Source organism: Cynoglossus semilaevis, chromosome 4 (assembly GCF_000523025.1).
Source record: "Cynoglossus semilaevis isolate Cse_v1.0 chromosome 4, Cse_v1.0, whole genome shotgun sequence".
NCBI classification, from domain to species: Eukaryota; Metazoa; Chordata; class Actinopteri; order Pleuronectiformes; family Cynoglossidae; genus Cynoglossus; species Cynoglossus semilaevis.
The window spans coordinates 14,120,498-14,130,520 of NC_024310.1; positions in this window are offsets into that span (position 1 = coordinate 14,120,498).

The following is a 10,023-nucleotide window of genomic DNA, read 5'->3' on the forward strand; positions in this document are numbered from 1 at the left end:
GACTCAGCGCTCTGTTAAACGCCTGTTGATGATGAGAGAAGAAGGAAGGATACGAAGAAGACAAGTATTTTGTCCTTCCCAATCATTTAGAAATCTTTTGACAGTTGATTGTTTGACCAAGAAAACGTTCAAGTACAAGTACTGCAGTAATCGGGGAGGTAACTGTAACAGCTGACATCGACACTGAGCAGACCATCTCTGTTTTATTTTTTAACTGTGAACATCTTTTCTACAGGTTGAAACGACAGACAATATTTTACAGTTTCACTGCAGTAAAAACACCAACTGTTTTTGACTGATTTGATTTGTTTCTTCATAAACTCCTGGTCATTTCTAAATCAGTCTCCTCCGCAGCACACACCTTTAACAGATTCATTATGCTAAGTCCTAATTCAATGATGGCCGACCTCTTTATGTCATCAGAGCTGCAGACAAACAACCCATGATGAAAAGACAGAGACGCTCGTCCACCAAGTCTCCATCGTCTGCTGGAAATCACGCTCAACTTCACGGGAAGAATGCCTGCAATTCAACAATTCACACATTTGTGTGTGTGTGTATCTGTGTGTCCGTGTGTGTGTGTGTGTAAAAACTATGACTTCTGCTTCACCTCCCTTTTCATGCGGGTTCATTCTTCTCCTGCGTCTCAGCTTCATGTGGGATCAGACGTTGTAACTGAAGCCTCTCTGTGTTTGTTTGCAGTTTCAATCTATACTCCATGTATGATGTGCAGTGTTCAGCTGGATGGTAACGTGTCATAACTCTCTACAGTTACTGTCATTAGGTGAAGATGGTTTCCCTCCGACAGCTTCCTGGGTTGAACCTGTGAACACAACCGACTGTTATTACACGTAAAAACATTACTAAACGTTTCAGTGTTTTTGAAACTCTCTCTGTTTCTATACATAGGCCACAAGGGGGCGTTGTTCGTACGTCAGGTAGGTAAGCTATTAATGCAGCGTGTGATTTTGGGCCTCGACTGTTTGCAACTAAAACCGAGGGGATTTCAACCTCGGCCTTGTTCATTAAAGCTTCATTAAAGTGATGTGGTCACTGTGGATTCACATACACAGTTTGGTCACAAGTTCGTGGAAAAACAACATTATATTTCAACGTTGGTCTTAAAAAGCATATAATAATTTAAATCAATGAAATCTGAAATGATTCTATTTTATTTTCATGAACCAAATGTTCCTGTTCTGAGCAACAATATTTGGTTTTAAATTTGAAACCAAACTCATATTTAAACTGATTTGCTTTTGTATAGATGAAGGGAGTCAAATATCTAAATATAAAATCTGTTTGTATTGATAAAAATAATTGATTGTGAATGTGACTCTTTATTTAAAATGTGGAAAAAAATCTGAGCTAAATTAACTGGGCAACAGATATTTCAATAATTATTGTAATTCTTAATATGACAATATACGTATATTACAATTGTGTATTTATTATTATTATTATTATTATTATTATTATTATTATTATTATCAATGTTTTATATGTATTTATGTACTTATTTAAAATATGCTCCCACTTCAGTTTTCCAACTTTGTTTGCTCGTATTGGTACAGCGTATATATATTTGTACTGTGAACAAACACAGTTTGGGAACACCTTTGATTTTGACCGGGGTTTTTTTTATTATTATTTTAGACCAAATGCAAACTAATCAAAGCATCTCTGCCTGTGACTCAGAGCACCGTCCCGCTCTCTGGTAGCCACCTCTGCTAATACCATACATGCCCCGCAAAGTCTGCCGGGGTTCAACTGCTTTCTGATGGCCAAATAGGATTATTACTTCCAAAGAGTTCTACATTAGCCGTCTTAAGGAAGGTGTGTGAGGTACTGAGGTTTGCTCCCCCCCACCCACACTAATCCGGTGGGAGACCCCCACAGTCACACTCTTCCACCTGGCTTCCATTACCCTCCACAAATCCTTAATCCCTCCGTTTGTTTTCCCGGATAGAGACCATGGAGAATGGAGAAGCAGGAAAGGGAAGACAGGGTTTGGGGTCATGGGTGATGGTGATAATAAAGTCATTTGACAGTATTTTGCCATTCCTGGGATGAAAGTATCTTTAAGTACAAGAACAACTTGAGTCAAAATGAACTTTCTGCCTGTTTTTGTCTCTTCTTCTCCTACGTCTTCCACTTTTTAATTTAATTTAATTTAATTTTTCTTTTCTCCAACATCCAAAATCAGAAATAATTTCTGGCACTACAATAAAAAAATGAATGGCATTTCTATAAGTAAGACTCCAAAGAATAAAAAAAGACATGGGTGAGGTTGAAGGAAAGTTCAGGCAGTGCCTACAAAGATGCATCGCTGTGTGTGTGCAAGAGAGAGAGAGAGAGAGAGAGAGAGAGCATGTACATGCTTCAACAGCTTCTTCTATTTAATGAAAGTATTGTTTGTGTCTCTCCTGATTGGGAACACATTGGGCCTGGATTGGGGCCTGTCAGGGTTGGGGTCTGGGGTCTGCTGCAAAATGCAGGTCTTCTCCTCCAAGGGTCTCTGCTTTGCTCTTTCCTTTTTCTCTCCTCAGAAGTCCTTCTGCTCAGGGGACCACGAGGGGTGACAGGGTCACTCCAGAGAAGTGTCCAACCGCAGGATGACCCCGTGCTGCCTCCATCAGGAGGCAACGCTAACTAAATACACACAGACACACACATATATATACACACACTGAACTATATATATATACACATATACGTATATATATATACATATATATATTCTTGTCAGTCCCACGTGTGTATATGTTGTAAACCCAATACCCAAGTACTGTATATGATGGTATATTCTACTCTCTTTATTCCAGAGTGTGCACCTACACACACAACAGCTTAGTGAACAGACACCCTTGCTCCTCTCTCTCTCTCTCTCTCTCTCTCTCTCTCTCTCTCTCTGTGTGGATTCAGCTTTGTTGTCCTGATGACACATTTAAGATCTCCACCTCTGATAATGTTAGAAGGATCAAGTTCAAGCTGTGTACAAGGGACGAGGAGAGAGTGTCTGAGGTGGTTGGAAATGTCGGGCTCGGGGACAACAATCCAAATGATCAAACCCCTCAGAGAGGACGGATGGCAAATATCAATGGAACGGAAGAGCAATAATAAAAGGATTAGGGGAGAAAGGAAAGCGATGGCGGAGATGAAGACGAAAGCACAAGCGGCCGCGGCCTACACATGGAGTGGATATTAGCTTATGAAGTTAATACGCAGCAGTCCGACTCTGATGTGAGCTCATTTGTTTGGACAGAACACCGGAATGTTTCAGACCAATACTGATGCAGAGATAAAGTGTCACACTCTGACTGAAACACACACACACACACACACACACACGGGGAGAACCCACTGGTGTGAAGGAACAATCTCAGAAGAGTCCAAGAGAGAGAAATAGGTTGAGGAAAGTGGGAGAGAGCGAGGGGTGGGGGGGTGTCATTTTTGGTTTCAACATTCCCAAAATAAACTTAAATTCCATCTGAATGGAAGTCTGTGGGTGAATGAGACGACGTTTACTCCAATTTATTTTATGCATTTCTGAACAGACCGCAGCGATTTGAACTGATACGTTCAGGTTTTCAATTTCCAAATGATGACGGGGAAAAAACTTAACAATTTTGGGAGGTTTGTAATGTTTTGTTATTTAAAAAAAGTTAAATACGGTCGTCTTTCTATTCCCACAATGTAGGAACATTTGATTTCATAACCATTTCTAACAGGTCAAATGTGGCCTGTAACAGTTTGACCTCTTCAGTGCAGGTCACTTCCAGGTCACTGTGTCATACTGAGGTCCAGTGTTTGAGTCTAGTTTGTTGAAAGTGTGTTTTTCTCCATAAAGACAACGGGCTTTCTTACAAGTTGAATGATTTGTTTTTCTGTGTCTTCAGTCCTCTACACGGTGTTTATTATAATGGACGGCTAGGTTTAAACATTAGACACATGTCCTTATTTATGACTTGATTAACTCATTATTTACTCATTATTTACCTGTTATTGAAGCCAACCTGACTGACAGTAATCCCATGTTGCTGTCAGTGAGGTCCATGTCTGTCTCCTGTCTGGAGCTAACAGTAGCTAAAGCTAATCACTGTGTCCTGTTGGACCTAATAGGAGGTGATAAACAAGGAGTTAAAGGTTAGAAACTATCAGCCATAGCTAACCCTCTTCATCACATGTGACTAACATCATCTATGGGACATAAACAGACACATTAGCATCATGGTGAGCTGCTCATTCACAATAACATCCAAACACATGCATTCATTAATAACTGCAGCTGCTCCAGTTAGTCATTTGGTTGGTAGGTTGAGATAAGTGAATTCATTCATTTTTCCACTCTAGGTTCATCAGTTTTAGCTTTTTGTTGATTCAGTTTTTCTAGCGGTCATATTTCGTCTTTAGGCTTTAGAGTTTTTCAATCACAACAATCATTTTTATTCCATTTTGACTGTGTTGTCAAAACCACTGATTTAATATGTTTTCATTTTTGTTTAGATATTTTCATAAACATTTTTGAATTATGGTTAGAAATACCAAAGTGATAATAAAATAACCTAATCCATTAGCATTGATCAAATCTAGTTTTTCAGCTTCTCATTTTCCTGTATGTCTTGTTGAAGACCCATTTCTGAAGAGTACGTCTTGGGAGGAGAGCTTACCACGGCTTCGCAGCCCAGCGTGAGGCTGCTTCCTGCAGAAGGAGATGGACTGGAGGAGAAGCAGGACAGGACATCTTCAGATCTGTCAGGGGAGCAGCCCTGCTTCTACTCCGTACCTCCTCCTCTCTGTCCTTGGAGAAAATGTGCAAAAGGAAGCAGCGTCTCCCTAATTTCATCCACCCCCACACCACCTCGTTTTTTCTGACCTTGCCCCGCTCTGTCCTCCCTAGGATGTATTCTCCCTTTTTCCTTTTTTAGCCCTTTTTTCTACATCGGCTCAGAATCCTGTGCTGACAAGTCTCACCTTGTCTGATCGCAGACCTTTACAACCACTTGGTAATGACAGCCGTGCTACGTTAGAGCAGTACAGTACACTACAGTACACTACAGTACAGTACCGAGACTGAAGATGTATGTATTTATAGAATGGATTCTTGACTTGGTAAATATATGTAGCCATATAACCTTCTCCATTAATTTGGTCAGAGTTTTAGCAGCAACCATTATTCAACTAAACGCGACTCAAAATGAACCACGTCCACAGAACAGTTACATATCAAAACACTTGCAAATATATTAATAACACAAATTAGTCAATTGTCAAAACATTGTTATAGCACTGAACCTAATTATATAATTGACATTTGTCCAATATTTAAGCAATGAGCAAAAATAAGCAAGAGTAAAGTTTCCCTCTCAGGATCTTTCATTAGTGACTGCAGTTGCAGACAACCACCAGGAGTGATGGTGGCGCTCTCTCCAAGTTAGCTGATGGTTGGTACTGTACAGGTTGTTTTTAGTTGAAGAAATTGCATTAAAAAATATAAAGATATACTTTAAAATCATACTGGTCATGTTTTAATTTGACATTTAATATTGTATCTCCTGTTTGCTTGGCTCAGTTGAAGGTGAGCTTCACATCAACACATTCACGACTCTCACTCAGTTTAAGTCAGGAAAAACTCTGGGTATTTTCCCAGCTGATCTCCTGCTTCCATCTTTCGCTAGGATTTAATCCCACATCTTCCCATCATTGATTGGCCGTCGTATCCTCCATATATCAGCACTATTTCAACCCCTCTTTTCTAACTTCATCATCACACTGTTCAAACGACTTATAACCTGCAGCAACTAATCCACTTCCAAATGGAGGCTTAGTCTGTTTGTCAGTCTTACCACCTTTTTTAGACATTGTTTGTCTTCCTTTATCCGTTCCCTCATCCAGGAAGCCCAGACAGTCTTTTCTAGAGCCACTCCTATCACCTCCTCTGGTGGGATGGCTCTACCTTCAGTTTTATGACCTCACTCTGGCCTGGTGTTATTTCCAATCAGCACTTTAGATCCGTCCTGCTTGACTTGATAAAAATTAATAAATGATTGTTTTTACAATAAACCTGGAAAAAAAACAAGACACAGGAGTTTAATAGTTTAGGTTGAAAATCCATCCATCAACTTTCCAGGCTAAAGCCAATCCCAGCTCTCAACGGTGGAAGGCAGGGCTCACCCTGAACAGCTGGCCATGACTGGTCCACATAGAGCAAACAAACATTCACACTCATTCACTCTCTCGGCTCTTTTTATAGTGTCCAATCAACCTCATCCACAATGTTACAAAACAGATATAAATCACAGTGATCTCCAGTCCCTGGTAACAGCAGCTCCTGGTGTCTTCTTCTCCAAATTACATGAGCTGCCGTCTGACCTCAGCAGGGTCTGTGACAGGTCAAAGGTGGGAGAGACGTCCATCTCTGGCAGCAGCAGGTGGGTATTGAGAGTTATGAGTTCACTGCTGATCACTGGAGTACATGCCACATGGTTCCCCACTGGTGGGTACATGTACTGCGCAGAGATAATGTGAGTCAAGGTTAACACATGGAAGAGGGCAGTAAAAAGACAGGGTCTTCTGGTTTGTCTCCTGCAGATGTTGAAGGTCCACACGTCTGACCACATGTTGGCTCAACCTAGATGTTAGCTTGAGGCGTGCAGTATTTGTAACTGCAGTTTTCATGTAGCAGCTCAACTTATTTGTACATGGACCGAAAGTCTGGAGCCAGTACTGCCTACTGTGACGTCTGTCTGTCTGTCTGTCTGTCTGTCTCCCTGCTGTGTAATCAGTGTCATCACTCTCACCTGTGATCACCTGTCCATTAGTCTCACTGGTGTCACCTGGTGCCCTGAGTATATATATTTCTCTCTCCCTCACTCACGCTCACTGTTGTTCCCGTCTGGTCCTGTTTCCAGTGAGTTTTGAATAAACGTTCTGTGCCTGATCTTCATCTCTCTAGTTCTGCATTTGTGTCCTGCCTGTTTCTTAGTTTACAGGACGTAACAAATATTCTAACCTCGGGATTATTAAAATACATAATGTTAAAATATACAATATAATATTAAAAGCAAAATAGTGAGGTTGTAACGTGGCATGTGTTTGTTTTTTTTTTTGGGGGGTGGGGGTTTATTTAAGGGCAGGTCAATAGTAAACAGAGAGAGGAGAGAAGAAAGGCTTTATTGTACACCTGGTCTGGTCAGGCTGCATTCATTCTCGTTGCTCGTCTTTCCACAGGGAGGTGAGATAACATCTTGTTCCTTTTTGGCTCCAACCCACATGCACTCCTCTGTGGTGCACGGATAAGGACGAGGAGAAAAATAATAATACCCAAAAAAGACACAGTGCATATTAAACAAAAAAGAATATGGTACACATCCAAAGGTAGTCATAATAATTTAAAATAATATTTTTAATTTTGGTGATTGCCATCAGCCTGTTTACTTCAGCAGTAGACCCAGGTAGCATTTGTCTTCACCTCACTCTGGACCACTCACTAATGCACTAATATTATTAGTATTTGATACTAACGATCAAGCTTATCTGACAGATGTTGGTTTATGGACATGGACAATATCACCTCTAGTGACCCAGAGGTAAACTCTGTGGAGTTCTCAGGTGATTCAGTTAGGAAATAATGTTAAAAAAAGTCCTTATTGAAAATGAAACCTTCAGCTCCAGGTGAACTGAGAAACAAAACACAATTTATCACAAGACACAGTGAACACTGATGAGACGCAATGAAGCAGCAAACCGGTAAATGACAGATACATACACAGTATACGGTAGACAAAAAGGCAGGCTATCTGCAGGTGTGGTACACACAGGGTAGTAACAAGGAGGGTAAACACAGGAGGGCAGGTGATGGAGCTGATGACCAGGGAGAAGAGGGTTAGTGAGTAGGGTGGAGCAGGTCCTGGCTCCAGGCCTTTAAATGGACATAAGTTAAACGGTTTTTGCTTAAAGGACTGAGGCAGAACTGCAAAATTATGAACTATTAATTATTAAAAAGAATATATAAATATTGACATATATATATATATATAGAGAGAGAGAGAGAGCCTATTCGGCAATACTATTGCATTATGTTGTACTCGTACACACACACACACACACTCATGATAATGATGAGATGGTGTGAGTTGTTAACAGCTCTGTTCTCCCTCCTTTGATCTGTCCTCAGGATGTCATGCAGCAGTTATGTTTGTTGGTCTTGTGAGCTATGCTACCTGTGTAATTACATCTGACAAAGTGACTTGTTTTGATACGGCCTGAAATCCGATCCTCGGCTCAGGATGAAGTCGTGGAAATGGGTTTGTGGTTGGATCAGGACTGTAACATCTAACCTTGACCTGGAGCTGCTTTAAACCCCAGGTTTAAAGGTTACAGGCCAGAATTTTTACGGCATTTACGCATCGAAGAGACAATTTCACAGAGTGTTACTTTGACCTGTGAATGTTTGTTTTAATCTTCTCCTTCAGTTAATTCTTGGTTTTAATAGTAAAAAAGATACGATGACCAAAAATGGATACACGCAGCTCTTCACACTAAAGAGGATGAGCAGCTCAACAGTGTGGCTGTTCCCCACTCTCCTGCTGCTCATTAGTTTTTAATGGTCCTGTATAGTGTTGTTTGTTATCACTTACTATTAACATTTCATTATATTTCTTACTCACTTTTTGTAACTCTCCGATTATTTACCAAAGTACATTCAAAATAATTATATTATTCCATATATTATTAATATACAGTATATATAATGAATATACTGTTTTATTATCACAGTATGAATGTAGTGCTTCAGGTTTTGAAGAAGGTTCAAAATTATTCTCAAAATATGAGATTGCAATATTTTTTAATTTAAAAGTACTTTCTGACAAAAAATGTAGGATTCTAAGGTGCTCCTCCCGTGGTTGGGCTAATAATATGTGAATATACTGTAATACTTAGTGGAAAGTTGCTAAAAAGCATTACAACCTGTGGAGGGACTTAGAAATTTGTGAGAAGATGAAGTCTGTGAACGATTACCAGATGTCTTTGATCCACATGAAGGAAATGTTTTTAAAAACAGCATTTGATCAATAGATAAAGACTTTGGGATACATTTTTAAGTGTGTATTTAAGTAAGGTAAAACTTATTTTATTCCATCTATTGGAAGTATAGAGTCGGCGTCTGCCTCTTGTGCTGGTTGACAGTCAGTGATGCTGTTCGCAGCCTAGTAAATGAATCCAAACACTTCAGCCTTTGTGGTTTGATAGTACATAATAATGATTTGGATACTGTAACCGTTCATGTTGACAACACTTTTCAGTGTATTAATTACATTCACAGAACCAGTCTCTCTGAGGAAAAAGTCAAAGTGCTTCCCATTGGCTTCCTGCAGTTGATAGGAAACATAAACACTCCAGGAACACACGTGCATCAGCATTTTATTATGGTGCTCATTAAGGTGGTATCAGAAAAAATCCATTTGGGATGATGTGATTTTACACAGTGTGACAGAGACAGTTAAAGGTTAGGGAGCGTTGTCCACTTAACATCTGCTGAAGACCAGACTGCATTATCAACAACACACATTTAAAGACCATGTGTGGAAATGTGTGAAGTCTATGTGTGTGTGTGTGTGTGTGTGTGTGTGTAGGCCACCTCTCCATTCTCATCTTTCTGCTAACCTTAATCCATACGGGTGAGGATGTATAGGAGATCAAAAGGGGGGAAGGTTGATTTAGCACTCAGTGTTTATTTGTTCTTTCTCTCCTTTTTTAAAAAAGGAACAAGGGCGGTGTTGGAGACGCTGCATGAGGGTTGGGGGGTAAATCCTTCTTCCTGGACTCATCATCTGCCTGTTTCCTGCTTCTCAGAAGAATTCCATTTGAGACAGCAGCACCATACTGATGGTTAAATTTGTCTAAAAAGAAAAAAAAAAGGTCTGTTTTGATGTATGAGTTAGAGACATTGGTTCAATGCAGATGAGCAGTAGAAGTAAAACCCAATCACTATTCCACAGAACGTTCATACGGCTCTGGAAT